At 38.2% G+C, this 18,069-nt stretch overlaps 1 protein-coding gene across 4 annotated transcripts in view; it reads left to right on the top strand.

The window, feature by feature from the left end:
• Nucleotides 1–18,069, top strand: part of MAP3K13 (mitogen-activated protein kinase kinase kinase 13) — a 174,425-nt gene that overhangs the window by 88,922 nt on the left and 67,434 nt on the right. The window lies entirely within an intron of this gene.

Genomic DNA, 18,069 nt, shown 5'->3' with positions numbered 1-18,069 from the left:
AAAAATAATGGTCAAGGAGGTTTTCCTGAAGAAGATGTAGTTCATGCCCTTCTGAATTAAATCACACTTTCAAAAAGCAGCTTAATGTTAAGTATTGCTTTTCTGGAATACTTGGGAATCCCAACTTGTACGGAGAGATTCCAAAAACTGTCCTAGGAAAACTGTTACTGCATTTGCTGTAAGAATATTGTTAAGGCTGTTTTATTTTCCTCATTTTGTGAGGATCAATGGAAGAAAGGCCTCCTGAGGCCTTAATGCAAGTCAAAACTGCTTCTCCTGGACAATTGGTGTGTTTTTATTTTACTTGGATAATTAATTGTGCCTTTCTCTTTACTTCAATCCACATAAAGCTCTGGGTCAAATTTGTGAACCATCTGTAATATTGTTAGCATACAAATGATTTTTGTCTACTGATTTTTTATCTTGGCTTTTTTTTTTTTTTTGACATTTTATTCTTATTTTCTCTTCACCTCTTTACCTATTGTACTGTGAGCATTTTTGTTAACAGCCTTAAGTTCTTTTTGGAACAAAGTCAGTGTGTCTGACTCTTAATGTCTATTTGTTTATTTACATTTATTTAAGAAGTCAAGTTTATTATATTCAGTCTTATACTAAAACCATAATATTGTCACCTTTGAATTTTAGTGTTATATGTTTTTGAACTCTGAGATGTTTAACGGCTCCACAATGTGAACTATGAACAGCATTTATTAGACAGGATGTAGAGGCCAGATGACACCTGGAAGTCTTACTGTGTAATTTAATCCTGGGTGCTGCGTTGTTCGGCTTCATTGGACTTTGAGTGTGCATATGTAATTATGTGCGCATGTGTAAAAAGCCCAGCCCTGATAGGAAAGACAGAGAGAAACATCATTAGCAGAGATTAGATTTGTCTCTCCAGCTGGGCAATGTGCCTCTGAATTCCAAGGGCTTTCCCCAGTGTAAATTATTAGACTGACTCAGCTGCTGTTCGATTTCCCTCTGGCTGAACTGCTTTTGCTAATGCTGTTAAGCTGTGGCTCAGGAGGCAAAATGTCCTGAAGTACCAGATATGTCTTCTGCATGTAAAAAGAAAAACCTTCCTCCTATATTCAGAGAACAGGATAATATATATACTTGTTAATTGGTTGAGTAGAATTTACAGCTACAGTCTTCCAAATCAAAAATAAGAAGGCAAAATGGAAGTAAAGAAAAACTGTATGCTAAACTTCCGCTATGTATACGGTGCTTTGGGAATTGTTGGTAGACTGAAATAATTCCCTTTCTAGCTAAAGCAAATAGGAATAATCGAGCAAAAGAGTTTTAGTTCATTTGAGAATATCTGACTTTGGATCTACTGCTGTTCTGAAATTGGTGAAGTCTAAAGAAATTAATCCTACTTAGCACTCTGAACCAAATACATGTCCTTGATTGATTCAGGACAAGATGGATTGTCTGAGGTTCTTTAGTGGTGATGGTACACTAATAATTATGAAAACTTGAACCTTTTTAATATAACATGCAGCACCAGACTCAGGATAGTATATATACTTATTAATTGGTTGAGTAGAATTTACATTTACAGTAAATTGTCTAAGTTTTTTCCACTGACAATTAAGCCTACGTGTAGTTTGTATTAAAACAATTTAAAAAGGCATAGTATCTTCTTGCTATGATTTTATTATCTAAAATGGCTAACTTATTGTTACGGATAAACCTAATAACCAATATATCCATTAAGGAAAGTCAGGGAGGATAAATGAAATGTACAGATAATAAAAGAGCTGTTATTAAGTGAATTGTTTTAAATCTTTTTTTTTAAGTTATTAACACTTTTTTCTCACCAAATCAAATTGTCTGACCTGAGTATTTTTTTTTCTCATTCCTGTGTTTTTCCTTTGGGGAAGGTGTTAATATGCTGAGGAGTAGGACTAAAATATAAAGAACAAGGAAACCAGATAAGAATGGAATCATTGACTGATGAATTTTTCAGGACTGTCACATGCTCAGCACAGTGCCTAGGTATTCAGCAAGTGGTGGTCCTCATTGGCACCACCATCAACATTATCAGCAGCAGTGGCGGTGGCAGCAACCATACTTACTGCTACTCTGCGTAAATAGTAGCCTAAATAATACATCCATTTAAGACTAAATGCCTTCCTTATGTTGTTGAAAATTTATTACCTTACCTCTTATTAGGGAAGATTCTATGAAGAGGTGAAATTTTAAATGCAAAAGATGAAGGAGAAAGCATCTGAGTTTTCAGTGAACAGAAGAATGGCATTATAAGAACAGGGGAAGAGGTTAGACTTCTCTAAGGAGGACTCTCTTGTAGTCCCCACTGTTAGCAAAGGCAGGGAGGAAAGCACACTGGTGGGGAGGGGATAACTTCTGGGGCTAATTTGGCTGCAGAATTTCACACTTGAATGTGAGAGCTGCTTTGCACATATCAGGCTGTGAAAACCAAGTGGATTGTCATGAGTTAGGGTTCAGGGCCAGCTTCATAGTTCAGCTTCATGGGCAAAATTACACAGGGCGCTGTACTTGGTTGAATGCTCTGCCATCTACATCTTGAAGTTCTTAAGTTTTGAACAAGGGGCCTCTCAAATTATGTATCCAATCCCATTAGCAATGTATACAATCTTCATAAGCCCTGAGATGGTATTCTCACTAATAATGAATCTTCGTACACCAAACATTTCCTGTGCCCTTCCTCTTTTTGCTCAAAGGCCAGCATACTTGTTCCTGCCTGGCTACTGTTAGATATCTAGAAGTAGCTTTGAAGAATGTGTTTGTGCCAATGAATGACTTAAGAGAAACTCTGCCACAATTTTATGCCTGCAAACAATGCTATTTTGCTAACAAGGTATATAAATATTATTTAATATAATAGCATGATTTCAGAAACTACATACTTTCCTCATTCCAATTACTGGGGTCTGGAATGAAAGCTTTCTGATTACTGCATAAGTAATGAGTAATGTTTTCATGAGGCCAAATTCTACTGATCAGAGCATTCAGAACCTTTCATGGTGTGGTGGCACAACCCTATAGTCACAGCACTGCCTACCACTGTTCTCCATGTACCTTGTATCCCGGCTGTTACAGACTGTTTGCTTATACTGAAAAATGCCATTTATTTTCTTGTGCTCCATTCTTTTCTTCATGAAATTCCCTTTGCCAAAAATGTATGCCTTCTTCCAAAGAGCACCCTCACCTCCTTCTCCCCTTCCCCGCTGCTGTGACTCTTATTCCTCCTTCAACATCCTGCTTCATTTTCAAATATCTCTTCCTCTATAAAGTTTTCCCCTGATACTCTCAATCAGAGTTAATTGCTACTTCCTCTGCTGTGTTATGGCTCATACTGCTCTCAAAGGCTCATTTAATCCTGCCCTGCAGTCTAGTTACTTGTTTATGGGCCTATCTGACACAGTAGGCTGTATGCTTCCTGAGGGTGGGACTGTCTGATTTGTCTCTATTCCACCATCCATAGCATCATAACACACTGGCACATGCTTAACATGTGTTTACTAAGTGAGTGAATTGGTTGGACTACTCTAGTTCCTTTACAGTATTATCTTGTGTTTTGGAAGCACGGGTTGTAATGTCCTAAAATGAAACAGCCAATTGATACCAGTTTGATCTTCTCGGAAATAGTTTTGACTTTGAAAATTACTTGTGCAAGAGAGAAATAATAAAAGCAAGGCTGTTCGTGGGAATGAGATCTTTAAACTTTTATAATGTAGTGACTACAGGTCAAAGAACAGTGAGACTCCAGGAGCAGAGAATATTTTTTAAAGATTGGAGGCCTCAGAGATGTCAAGAAAGATTACCAAAACAGTTTGAAGTCTGAACAACAGGAAACCCAGAGTACCACTTGCCTCTCAATTTAGCCGTTCCTAGCCAGCAATTTAGTTCTCAAGTTTTCTTTTTGTAGCACCTTCCTTGATTAAATTATACTGTCATGCCAACAAAAAGTTTGAAATAAATCCACGAATATGGCAGGCATACTTAGGAATAGGTTAAAAACATTTTTATTCTACCACTTTAACTCTGCAACTAAATCCTAGCTATTGTGAACTTTGAGCCTTTTATCTTGATTCTGCCTAGATAGTAAGGGGAGAAAAAGAGAAAATAAATCAGAATCTGAATCTATTGAGGTTAAAAAATAATCAGACTCACTCTTGAGCTTCTTTATTACCATAACCAATCTTGACTTTTAATTTTGTTCCATGGAATTAGACATGTGTAAGGTAAAGGAAAAGCTGCTAATCCCAAAGCCTTGATTGTCCAAATGGGCTCAACATTGTAAATGGGGTCATTTTCTAGGTTACTGGTAGAAAAGGTGGATCATCCCAGCCTTATGTTGATTTCAGTGGCTATGGGAAGGCCATTTAATAGCCTGGGTTGAAGGACTTCATGATTCCCCAAAAGTATTTAATAATGATTTATGTTCATATTTTTAAGTCGGTGCTCAATTTATTTTAGTTTAGTGAGGTTGAATGGATGCCCTCATGGTAATAGCCATTCTCACTAATAAACCTACATGTTTTTGTGCTGGGAAAGGAAAAACGGGTTCCATGGGAAAGATCTTTTAAATGAAAGAAATCATAGGGTGGAAAGAGATGTGGGGTGTGAAATAAGGTTAAAAAACTAATATTAAAAGCATTCTTGGAAAGGAAAGAAAATTGTAAAAGATTGTTTATGGTAGACACATGACACTCAAAAGTTCCTTAAAAGGAAGTGGGGAAGGACACTCTGACTTGCCTTGGTACGTGAGGAAAAGAGTGATTATGTGTTTTGTTTGTAATGGCTCCCTCCTTAACTGTTTCTTGACACCAGACCCTGGATCTTTACCTCTACCTTTAACCAGTGCTGATTTGTGGGTGGGAAACTCTAGGAAATCTTTTCCTTTAAGCTCCACCCATGGCTTTCAGTTTTTTAATGACATGTAACCTCATAATTCTTATCTCATTTTATTCTTTAGACTCATGATCATTAACTTTCATTTAGAAACACTCAGAGGTACCTTTTTATCTCAAAGGGTGTTAAAGGATTTTAAATAAAAATTAATTTTAATATACACACAAACAGAAAGTAACACAGTGTGATTTCATTTTAGCAAAGCTTGCTATAATTTAGACAACTAAATGGACTTTGTCTTTGTTAAAGGCACCCCAGTAAAAGTGCCAGGAAAAGTGTCAGTGTCCATAGAAGCCTGTTAATGCAGTCTAACAATTCTGCCATTGCTCGTGGCTTGGAAACTTTGCCTTCAGAATACCTTTTGTAGATCTCAGCACTGAATTAGGGGGAAGGAAGGCTCAAGTCAGTTCCCTCTACCCCTCATCTTCCCCCTGGCAACCACTGGTCTGTTTTCTGTCCTTTTAGTTTTGTCCTTTCTAGACTGCCATATAAATGAAATCGTAGTGTATATAACCTTTGGTGTTTGGTTTCTTTCTCTCAGCATTGTTCTTTTGAGATTCTTCCATGTAGTTGCATGTTACATCTTTTTTTTTTTAGTTACTTTACTGTCATCTTAGTGGTGTTTGAGGGGAGGACAAAGATAAATGTTTATGTCAATCTGCCACATTTAACAAGAAATCTTTTTTGACAGTGTTAGAAAAAATCAGAAAGTGGAAGTATAGAATAAAATCTTCCATTTTGCAGTTGCAATTAAGTTTATCTGGTATGAGAAATGCGAAGCCAACCAAGAGAAATCATTTGAAGATTTCAGGCTCTTGTCTATAATAGGCACTCAATAAAATGCCTGTTAGTTTGATCTGCATCTACAAAAACCCAAAAGGGAGGCTTATTATCCTCCCTAGTGTACAGAAGAGGCAGCTAGTATTCAGAATATTTATATATAAACATGTTGAAGACTTCACAGCTGGTTAGTGGCAGGGCTAGGATTCAAATATAGTCTTTCTGACTTGAAAACCCACCTTCTTTCCTATTACAGCATATCATAAACATAATGTAATGAGCATGGAGGAAGCAACTATTTATAATAACCTGGACTTCATTATGGTCTGGTTCATTATAGTGTTGGGAAGAACCTTGCAGTAATGATAAGTTATTTACTGATGAAATTTGCTCACTGTGCTGTTGATGGCCAACTCGCTAATATGTTGGGCATCATCAGAAAGGGGAAGGGGCTTAGCCATGAAACAGAAAACAGTATCCTCCCTTTCATCCATAACCAAGGGGCAGTGACACCTAGAACATAATTCTGGGTAGCAATCTTAAGAAAGATGGAGTAGAGTTGGAGATGGATCAGACAAGGGCAATTGAAATGAATCACGGAGTATGTGTTTTGCCTTAGAGCTGCAGCTGAAACTTTCAAGATCCCTCAGTATTGAAGAACAAAGATTACTATTTATAAAATCATGGTGTGCACAAATTCTGGAATTCTAGACTTCAAAAACAGCCACCAAAACTTGAAAGAGTTTTGGGACACGTTTTAAAATGTGTTACTTCTCAATTTTAAGAAGGCATTTTTACCTTGATTCATTAATTCATAAAAACTTTTTTTTTTAATGCCAGGTTCCATGCTAGATGCTAGGAAAAATACTAATAAGGTAGTCCTTACCCTTAACAAGCTTGTCTTCTAGTAAGAGAAATATGTAAAGCAATCATTTATTAAGTTTAGTGCTAGAATAATAGTATTGACGTTTAATATAAAAATAAGTTCAGCACATGAATAAGATTCTTTAATGGATTATTAAGGGAAACAAGAGTTATTTATATCTATTTCTTTTGGAAATTGAAGTCTTGAAAAGCCAACTATGACCCCTTTAAAGATATTGTCAGAAGCACAGTATTAGGCTAAAAGGGTGTTTCCTAGGTTCTTCAGGGAAAAGTTGTCTTTTCTTGTCCTCACTGGGAATACTCAGGTATTCTATGCTTCGAAAATGGCTAAACATACTGTTCCGGTTTGCTAATGCTGCCTTTATGCAAAATACCAGAAATGGATTGGCTTTTATAAAGGGGGGTTATTTAGTTACAAATTTACAGTCCTAAGGCCATAAAAGTGTCCAAACAAAGGCATTTACCTTCACTGAAGAATGGCCAATGGCGTCCAGAACACCTCTGTCAACTGGGAAGGCACGTGGCTGGTGTCTGTTGGTTCTCTGTTCCTGGGTTGTATTTCAAAATGGCTTTCTCAAAAATGTTTCTGGGCTTCTGTCTTAGTTCCTTTCTCTTTCTCAGCCCCTGTGCATTTTGCTTCTTCCTCCCAGGGTGTTTCTCTCTAAATGTGTGGGGGTCCTCTCTTAGCTTCTCTGGGGCAAACTTTGGGCTTCATCTCTTAGCTTAGCATCTCCAAATGTCCTTCTGTCTGCATCTCCAAGCATCTTTAAGTGTCAGCGTCTGTGTCAGCTCTTGAGCTCTCTTAAGTAGTCCAGTGAATTAATCAAGACCCACCCTGAATGGGTGGGGTCCACACCACCACTGAAATAATTTAATCAAAGTTCTCACCCACAGTTGAGTGGGTCACATCTCCATGGAAACATTCAATCAAAAGTTTCCACCCAACAAAATTGGATTAAAAGATCATGGCTTTTGTGGCAGACGTAATATATCCAAACCGGCACACATACATACACGTGAATTTCCAATCAGTTATTTAAAACACAGCTAAAACCCAGAAAATGAGGGAGGAAAATTCTGTAGCTCTCTTTCCAGTGGAGGCTCACCAGCAATCTGTAACTCAATCTCTGCCTCTGTCACGTGGCCTTTTCTCTCTTCACCAACTGTGTCCAAATTTCCCCTGCTTATAAGGACTCCAGTCATATTGGTTTAAGGCCCATCTTGATTTAGTTTGGCCTCACCTTAACCAATAGTGTCTTCAAAGATCCTATTTACAAATGGTTCATACCCACAGGACTTGAATGTGTCTTTGTGGGGGGAATGATTCAATACATAACAATGTATGTCGAAAACACAAATACTCGTAGTGAGTTCAAATGGTAATATCTGACGGGAGGCAACAAAATAGGTCTTTAAATTCCATCTTTTACATATAATATAATCTTTGTATTGAGGGGCTACATGCTGTTTTCTGTCACAAGTATTTCATTATTCTATATTTATTTTGCTTTCCATTAGAACTGTGTCATATATATGTATATAGCACTTAGAATAAATATTTAATATTTACTGATGTTTTTTCTTGTCATCCTTACCTTGGACAGATACAACTTATCAAGGAACCTTTAGTAGTCTGCACATTTCACCTATGTATTAGGAATGGAAATAGAAATTACCCCAATGAATAATTGAATAATGGGTATGGCTTACTCTTTAGCACAAAGGCAAATTCACATTCCAAAACAGTGACATGAGAGAGGAGAAAAATGATTGCTCTGTGCCAATTTTAAATTTTTATTCTTGATAAAACTCAAAATGTCCTATAGTACATTTTCCAGGTTATCATCTTGATTGAAACATTAGCTTAACAAATTAAAACTCAGGACTGCTTCTGTGAGCAAAAACAATGTTAAATAAGGAGAAGTGTATAAGTCTAAAGCAATAGGATCTCTCACTAATATGGTTTTTTTTTTTTTTTTTTTTTTTTTTTTTTTAAATCATCATTTTATTGAGATATATTCACATACCACGCAGTCCTACAAAACAAATTGTACTTTCGATTGTTTACAGTACCATTACATAGTTGTACATTCATCACCTAAATCAATCCCTGACACCTTCATTAGCACACACACAAAAATAACAAGAATAATAATTAGAGTGAAAAAGAGCAATTGAAGTAAAAAAGAACACTGGGTACCTTTGTCTGTTTGTTTCCTTCCCCTACTTTTCTACACATCCATCCATAAACTAGACAAAGTGGTGTTTGGTCCTTATGGCTTTCCCAATCCCATTGTCACCCCTCATAAGCTACATTTTTATACAACTGTCTTCGAGATTCATGGGTTCTGGGTTGTAGTTTGATAGTTTCAGGTATCCACCACCAGCTACCCCAATTCTTTAGAACCTAAAAAGGGTTGTCTAAAGTGTGCATAAGAGTGCCCACCAGAGTGACCTCTTGGCTCCTTTTGGAATCTCTCTGCCACTGAAGCTTATTTCATTTCCTTTCACATCCCCCTTTTGGTCAAGAAGATGTTCTCCGTCCCACGGTGCCAGGTCTACATTCCTCCCTGGGAGTCATATTCCACGTTGCCAGGGAGATTCACTTCCCTGGGTGTCTGATCCCACGTAGGGGGGAGGGCAGTGCTTTCACCTTTCAAGTTGGCTTAGCCAGGGAGAGAGGGCCACATCTGAGCAACAAAGAGGCATTCAGGAGGAGACTCTTAGGCACAAATACAGGGAGGCCTAGCCTCTCCTTTGCAGCAACCGTCTTCCCAAGGGTAAAACTTATGGTAGAGGGCTCAACCCATCAAACCACCAGTCCCCTATGTCTGTGGTCATGTTAGCAACCATGGAGGTGGGGTAGGCGAATACCCCTGCATTCTCCACAGGCTCCTCAAGGGGGCACTACATCTTTTTTTTTTTTTTTTTTTCCCCTTTTTTTTCTTTTTTCTTTTTTTTTTTTTTTTAACTTTCCCTTCTTTTTTCAAATCACCTGTATGAAAAAAATAGTTAAAAAAAAACAAACATACAATAAAAGAGCATTTCAAAGAGACCATAGCAAGGGAGTAAGAAAAAGACAACTAACCTAAGATAACTGCTTAACTTCCAACATGTTCCTACTTTACCCCAAGAAAGTTACATAATATAGCAACATTTCAGTGAACTTGTTCCTACTACAACCATCAGAAATTAACAGACCATAGTCATTTCTGGGCATCCCCAGAACGTTAAATAGCTTATCTGTTCTTCCTGGATTATTGTTCCCCCTTCCTTAATTGCTCTCTACTGCTAGATCCCCTACATTCTACATTATAAACCATTTGTTTTACATTTTTCAAAGTTCACATTAGTGGTAGCATATAATATTTCTCTTTTTGTGCCTGGCTTATTTCGCTCAGCATTATGTCTTCAAGGTTCATCCATGTTGTCATATGTTTCACCAGATCGTTCCTTCTTACTGCCGCGTAGTATTCCATCGTGTGTATATACCACATTTTATTTATCCACTCATCTGTTGAAGGACATTTGGGTTGTTTCCATCTCTTGGCAATTGTGAATAATGCTGCTATGAACATTGGCGTGCAGATATCTGTTCGTGTCACTGCTTTCCGATCTTCCGGGTATATACCGAGGAGTGCAATCGCTGGATCGAATGGTAGCTCTATATCTAGTTTTCTAAGGAACTGCCAGACTGACTTCCAGAGTGGCTGAACCATTATACAGTCCCACCAACAATGAATAAGAGTTCCAATTTCTCCACATCCCCTCCAGCATTTGTAGTTTCCTGTTTGTTTAATGGCAGCCATTCTAACCGGTGTTAGATGGTATCTCATTGTGGTCTTAATTTGCATCTCTCTAATAGCTAGTGAAGCTGAACATTTTTTCATGTGTTTCTTGGTCATTTGTATTTCCTCTTCAGAGAACTGTCTTTTCATATCTTTTGCCCATTTTATAATTGGGCTGTCTGTACTATTGTCATTGAGTTGTAGGATTTCTTTGTATATGCAAGATATCAGTCTTTTGTCAGATACATGGTTTCCAAAAATTTTTTCCCATTGAGTTGGCTGCCTCTTTACCTTTTTGAGAAATTCCTTTGAGGTGCAGAAACTTCTAAGCTTGAGGAGTTCCCATTTATCTATTTTCTCTTTTGTTGCTTGTGCTTTGGGTGTAAAGTCTAGGAAGTGGCCTCCTAATACAAGGTCTTGAAGATGTTTTCCTACATTATCTTCTAGGAGTTTTATGGTACTTTCTTTTATATTGAGATCTTTGGTCCATTTTGAGTTAATTTTTGTGTAGGGGGTGAGGTAGGGGTCCTCTTTCATTCTTTTGGATATGGATATCCAACTCTCCCAGCCCCATTTGTTGAAAAGACCATTATGGCTCAGTTCGGTGACTTTGGGGGCCTTATCAAAGATCAGTCGGCCATAGATCTGAGGGTCTATCTCTGAATTCTCAATTCGATTCCATTGATCTATATGTCTATCTTTGTGCCAGTACCATGCTGTCTTGGCAACTGTGGCTTTATAATAAGCTTCAAAGTCAGGGAGTGTAAGTCCTCCCACTTCGTTTTTCTTTTTTAGAGTGTCTTTAGCAATTCGAGGCATCTTCCCTTTCCAAATAAATTTGATAACTAGCTTTTCCAAGTCTGCAAAGTAGGTTGTTGGAATTTTGATTGGGATTGCATTGAATCTGTAGATGAGTTTGGGTAGAATTGACATCTTAATGACATTTAGCCTTCCTATCCATGTACATGGAATATTTTTCCATCTTTTAAGGTCCCCTTCTATTTCTTTTAGTAGAGTTATGTAGTTTTCTTTGTATAGGTCTTTTACATCTTTGGTTAAGTTGATTCCTAGGTACTTGATTTTTTTAGTTGCTATTGAAAATGGTATCTTTTTCTTGAGTGTCTCTTCAGTTTGTTCATTTCTAGCATATAGAAACATTACTGACTTATGTGCATTAATCTTGTATCCCGCTACTTTGCTAAATTTGTTTATTAGCTCTAGTAGGTGTATCGTTGATTTCTCAGGGTTTTCTAGATATAAGATCATATCATCTGCAAACAATGACAGTTTTACTTCTTCTTTTCCAATTTGGATGCCTTTTATTTCTTTGTCTTGCCGGATTGCCCTGGCTAGCACTTCCAGCACAATGTTGAATAACAGTGGTGACAGCGGGCATCCTTGTCTTGTTCCTGATCTTAGAGGGAAGGCTTTCAGTCTCTCACCATTGAGTACTATGCTGGCTGTGGGTTTTTTCATATATGCTCTTTATCATGTTGAGGAAGTTTCCTTCAATTCCTACCTTTTGAAGTGTTTTTATCAAAAAGGGATGTTGGATTTTGTCAAATGCTTTTTCAGCATCTATTGAGATGATCAATTGATTTTTCCCTTTCGAGTTTTTAATGTGTTGTAATACATTGATTGTTTTTCTGATGTTGAACCATCCTTGCATGCCTGGAATGAACCCCACTTGGTCATGGTGTATGATTTTTTTAATGTGTCTTTGGATTCGATTTGCAAGTATTTTGTTGAGGATTTTTGCATCTATATTCATTAGGGAGATTGGCCGGTAGTTTTCCTTTTTTGTAGCATCTTTGCCTGGTTTTGGTATTAGATTGATGTTAGCTTCATAAAATGAGTTAGGTAGTGTTCCATTTTTTTTCAATGTTTTGAAAGAGTTTGAGTAAGATTGGTGTCAGTTCTTTCTGGAAAGTTTGGTAGAATTCCCCTGTGAAGCCATCTGGCCCTGGGCATTTATTTGTGGGAAGATTTTTGATGACTGATTGGATCTCTTTGCTTGTGATGGGTTGGTTGAGGTCTTCTATTTCTTCTCTGGTCAGTCTAGGTTGTTCATATGTTTCCAGGAAATTGTCCATTTCTTCTACATTATCCAGTTTGTTGCCATACAGTTGTTCATAATATCCTCTTATAATTTTTTTAATTTCTTCAGGATCTGCAGTTATGTCACCTTTTTCATTCATTATTTTGTTTATATGGGTCTTCTCTCTTTTTGATTTTGTCAGTCTAGCTAGGGGCTTGTCAATCTTGTTGATCTTCTCAAAGAACCAACTTTTGGTGATATTTATCCTTTCTATTGTTTTTTTGTTCTCTATGTCATTTATTTCTGCTTTAATCCTTGTTATTTCTTTTCTTCTACTTGGTTTAGGATTGGTTTGCTGTTCATTTTCTAGCTTCTTCAGTTGATCCATTAGTTCTTTGATTTTGGCTCTTTCTTCCTTTTTAATATATGCGTTTAGTGCTATAAATTTCCCCCTTAGCACTGCTTTTGCTGCATCCCATAGGTTTTGGTATGTTGTGTTCTCATTTTCATTCGTCTCTATATATTAGCAATTTCTCTTGCTATTTCTTCTTTAACCCACTGATTGTTTAGGAGTGTGTTGTTTAACCTCCAGGTATTTGTGAATTTTCTAAGTCTCTGATGGTTATTGACTTCTAATTGTATTCCATTGTGGTCAGAGAATGTGCTTTGAATAATTTCAATCTTTTTAAATTTATTGAGGCTTGTTTTATGTCCCAGCATATGATCTATTCTGGAGAAAGTTCCGTGAGCACTAGAAAAGTATGTGTATCCTGGTGATTTGGGATGTAATGTCCTGTAGATGTCTGTTAAATCTAATTCATTTATCAGATTGTTTAGGTTTTCAATTTCCTTATTGGTCTTCTGTCTGGTTGATCTATCTATAGGAGAGAGTGATGTGTTGAAGTCTCCCACAATTATTGTGGAAACATCAATTGCTTCCTTTAGTTTTGCCAATGTTTCTCTCATGTATTTTGTGGCACCTTGATTGGGTGCATAGACATTTACGATTGTTATTTCTTCTTGCTGAATTGCCCCTTTTATTAGTATGTAGTGGCCTTCTTTGTCTCTCAAAACATCCCTGCATTTGAAGTCTATTTTATCTGAGATTAATATTGCTACACCTGCTTTCTTTTGGCTGTAGCTTGCATGAAATATTTTTTTCCATCCTTTCACTTTCAATTTCTTTGTGTCCCTGTGTCTAAGATGAGTCTCTTGTATGCAACATATTGATGGTTCATTTTTTTTGATCCATTCTGCGAATCTATATCTTTTAATTGGGGAGTTTAATCCATTTACATTCAACGTTAAAACCGTGAAGGCATTTCTTGAATCGGCCATCTTATCCTTTGGGTTATGTTTGCCATATTTTTCCCTCTCTCTATTAATATCCTTTATTGTACCCATACCGAATCTCTTTAGTACTGAACCTTTCTCCAAATCTCTCTGTCCTGTCTTTGTTTCTCTGTCTGTAGGGCTCCCTTTAGTATCTCCAGTAGGGCAGGTCTCTTGTTAGCAAATTCTCTCAGCATTTCTTTGTCTGTGAAAAATTTAAGCTCTCCCTCAAATTTGAAGGAGAGCTTTGCTGGATAAAGTATTCTTGGCTGGAAATTCCTCTCTCTCAGAATTTTAAATATATCGTGCCATTGCCTTCTCGCCTCCATGGTGGCTGCTGAGTAGTCACTACTTAGTCTTATGCTGTTTCCTTTGTATGTGGTGAATTGCTTTTCTCTTGCTGCTTTCAGAACTTGCTCCTTCTCTTCTATGTTTGACAGTGTGATCAGTATATGTCTCGGAGTGGGTTTTTTTTGGATTTATTCTATTTGGAGTTCGCTGAGCATTTATGATTTGTGTATTTATGTTGTTTAGAAGATTTGGGAAGTTTTCCCCAACAATTTCTTTGAATACTCTTCCTAGACCTTTACCCTTTTCTTCCCCTTCTGGGACACCAATGAGTCTTATATTCGGACGCTTCATATTATCTATCATATCCCTGAGGTCCATTTCGAGTTTTTCAATTTTTTTCCCCATTCTTTCTTTTATGCTTTCATTTTCCATTCTGTCATCTTCCAGGTCACTGATTCGTTGTTCAACTTCCTCTAGTCTTGTACTATGAGTGTCCAGAATCTTTTTAATTTGGTCAACAGTTTCTTTAATTTCCATAAGATCATCCATTTTTTTATTTAGTCTTGCAATGTCTTCTTTATGCTCTTCTAGGGTCTTCTTGATTTCCTTCATATCCCGTACTAGGGTCTCATTGTTCATCTTTAGTTCTTTGAGTAGCTGCTCTAGGTGTGTCTCTTCTGGTCTTTTGATTTGGGTGCTTGGGCTTGGGTTATCCATATCGTCTGGTTTTTTCATATGCTTTATAATTTTCTGTTGTTTTTGGCCTCGTGGCATTTGCTGTCCTTGATAGGGTTCTTTTAGGGTTTGTAGACCAGTTGAAGTCCTTATCTCTAATTTATCAGATCTACAGCTTCGTGGAGTACACTTTCTCTAACTAACCAGCAGGTGGCGTCCACGAGCCACCTGTTCTCCACAAGCCAGATCTCCCCTGCTTAGCCTTTTTGGTGAGTGGGGGAGTGAGTCTTGTGGGGCCCAATTGGTGTCCCAAGCTTGCGTGTGTAGTTGGTGTTGCCTGCCCTGTATGTGGGGCGTGTTTCTGGGCAGTCGGGGAGGGGGGGTGGCCCTAACAATCAAATCTCCCTGATGATCCTAGAGTTTTAAAGCTACTGCAATAGTCTAATCCTTCAGTTCAGTCCTGCCACAGTTTGTCTCTGCCACTGACCCACAAGTCTTTGGTATTGGCGTATGGCTCCTGAGACTTGCAAGTGGGCCCCTCTTCCAGGCTGTGCACCCCGGGTCCTCTGTTGAGGGATGACTGTGCTATGTCACAGGTGAGTGCCGTCCCCCCAGGGCAGTTCTGGGCTGCTGGGCTGTGTTGGGAGGCTCCCAGTCTGCTCAAATGATGGCTGACTGGGGCTCTGTTAATTCACACTGCTCCCCCTTCCCAGCTCTGGGACATTCAGCTGAGGTTTCAGGGAAGGCTAATGTCCACGCCCAGTTTTGTGGTGTGTGCCTGTTATTTGAAGCACTTCCGTCACACTGGGTTGTCTGGGGCAGCTCTGGGCTATGGGGCTGGCGATGGGCCGGAGTGTTTCCTGTCCACCAGGATGGTGGCTGTGAGCGGACACCCCCCTTTTCTTGGGAAGTTGTGTTGTTTAGTGAATTTTCTCAGCCACTGGATTATTGCCTTTTGTCTCAGAGCTCTCTTATTTCTGCTCTTGACTTGACGTGCCCAAATTTCAATTCTTTGAAGCTTTCTGTATTGAGCTTCTTAGAGTAATTGTTTTAGAAAAAGCAAAAAGGATTTAAAAAAAAAAAAAAAAAAAAAAAAAAAAAAAACGGCCCTCCTCAGAGATCTAATGGGTTATTGAAATGCTAATAGACAAAGCAACCAGGGCCATTAAGGAAAGGTGCCCTGGGCAGAGAGATCAGCCTTGCTTCGGGATTTGCATATGCGCCTCAAGGCCTGATCTCCGCCCTTCCCCTTTCTGTGTTCACCAGAACTCCAAAAATCCTCTGCTTTTACTTTGGAGCTTCTCGTGTTGTTTTCCTTCTATGCCCGTCTCCTCTCTGCTGGGCTGGCTGCTCTCAGAGTCTCTGGTGTCTGGCCTCAGTCTATCTATGGTTGGAGTTTGAATCAGTAGAATGAGTTTCCGATGAGAGCAGCCACTGCAATTCTCCCTTCTCCTTCCTGGAGCTGACAGCCCCTCCTCCCCCGGGACTGAGCCTGGCAGGGAGGGGCGCGGGTCCCCTGGCCGCAAAAACTTACAGATTTCGCTGATCTCAGCAGTTCCACGTTTTCATGAGTGTTGTATGAAGTATGCCCAAAGACAGATTGCTCTGTGGTGTCCAGTCCACGCAGTTCCTGGCTTTTTACCTACTTTACTGGAGGAGTAACTAAAACATACAGCTCACCAGTCTGCCATCTTGCCCCGCCTCCTTAATATGGTTTTAATTACTTCTCTGTTGAAATTGGACATTGGATCCGGAGTCTAGGGTTTCTTGCTCATCCTGGAGTTTTTGTCCTGGTTATCTGTAATCCAGCCTTCTCTGAGAAGTGTCAAGAGCTGTTGGTGATATGGTAAAAACTTCTGTTTCTGGTCCTATTCTCCCTTCCCTTCGTTAGCCCTTCCCTAGTTTTCTGCCTTTCCCCTTTCACCTAGACTATCTCTTAGCTTAGCATCTCCAAATGTCTTTCTGTCTGCATCTCCAAGCATCTCTAAGCGTCAGCATCTGTGTTGGTTCTTGAGCTCTCTTAAGTAGTCCAGTGAATTAATCAAGACCCACCCTGAATGGGCACGGTCCACACCTCCATGGAAATAATTTAATCAAAGTTCTCACCCACAGTTGAGTGGGTCACATCTCCATGGAAATATTCAATCAAAGGTAATGAGAATAGCAGTAATCAAATTTCAATTTAAAATTTCTCCACAGATGACAGTTCAATCTACTTAGGTATTTGAAAATGATCCCTTTGGCTCCCCTAATGATTTTAGACATCTGGCTTTGGTCCTTTGGCAAATCCTATAAAAGATCTCTGCTTTATTTTGATCCTAATGAACCATAATTACAGGTTATATGTAAATCATTTCATTTACAGGTATTACTAAAATTTAATTGAAAATCTGTTATTTTAAAGAAGGTAGTGGAGTTCTACACATTTACCACATCCCCATGTGTGAAGGGAAGCCACAATCTTGATTAATCCTTACAAAAAACAAATCTATTAATATGAATAGTGTACAGAACAGTGCTGCCAAATAGAACTCTCTGCAATGATGGAAGTGTTCTATTTTGTGCTGTCAAATATGGGTGCTACTAGCCACATGTAGCTACTGAGCACTTGAAATATGACTAGGGAAAATGTGGAAATGGATTTTAACTGTATTTAATTTTAATTAAATTTGAATAGGCACACGTGATTAGAAGCTACTATATTGGACAGTGTGGGTATAGAGGTTTAATGTGAAAACAAAACGGATAGTTTAGAATTCTCCATTTAATCTTTATTTGTTGATAGGAATTTTTATCTTTCCTTCTAAATTTAGAATCTAACCTCCAAGTAAGCTGTGAACCTGTTCCATATTTTTCTGACTTGTACCTTTCTTAGTAAAATAGAAGGCCAATATAATATGATAGTACAGTGTTGTTAACTAAGGGCTTGGGGTCTGGAAGAGGAGTGCAAATCCTTTCTTCACAACTTAGTGGCTGTAGGTGTGCTATTTAAACTCTCTATGCCCCAGTTTCTTCATCAGTTATTATAAGGGATAATAATAGTACCTTTATCAAAGTATTGATTTGAGGACTAGGTAAGTTCATACAAGAAAGGTGTTTAGAACAGTGAGTGGTACATAATCTCAGTAAATATTAATTTACTATTAATAGTTGAAAACTATTGTTATTAATATATTATCACATTACTCTGTGTGTGTATATAGTTCTCTCATCCAAAAAATGAAATTCATCATATTATATCACATCCTGTAGTAGGTGCTGGGATAAGATAGGAAGGAAAGGAAGAGGGGCAGGGTACAGAGATAAATACTACTTGGGTTCTACCCTCAGTGAGTTCACAAACTAATGAATTTCTCCTGGAAAACAGAAGACACAACC

This window comes from Choloepus didactylus, chromosome 1 (assembly GCF_015220235.1).
Source record: "Choloepus didactylus isolate mChoDid1 chromosome 1, mChoDid1.pri, whole genome shotgun sequence".
Taxonomy (NCBI): Eukaryota; Metazoa; Chordata; class Mammalia; order Pilosa; family Megalonychidae; genus Choloepus; species Choloepus didactylus.
Note: the sequence above shows the minus strand (reverse complement) of the source record. Positions and strands in the feature narration are given on the sequence as shown.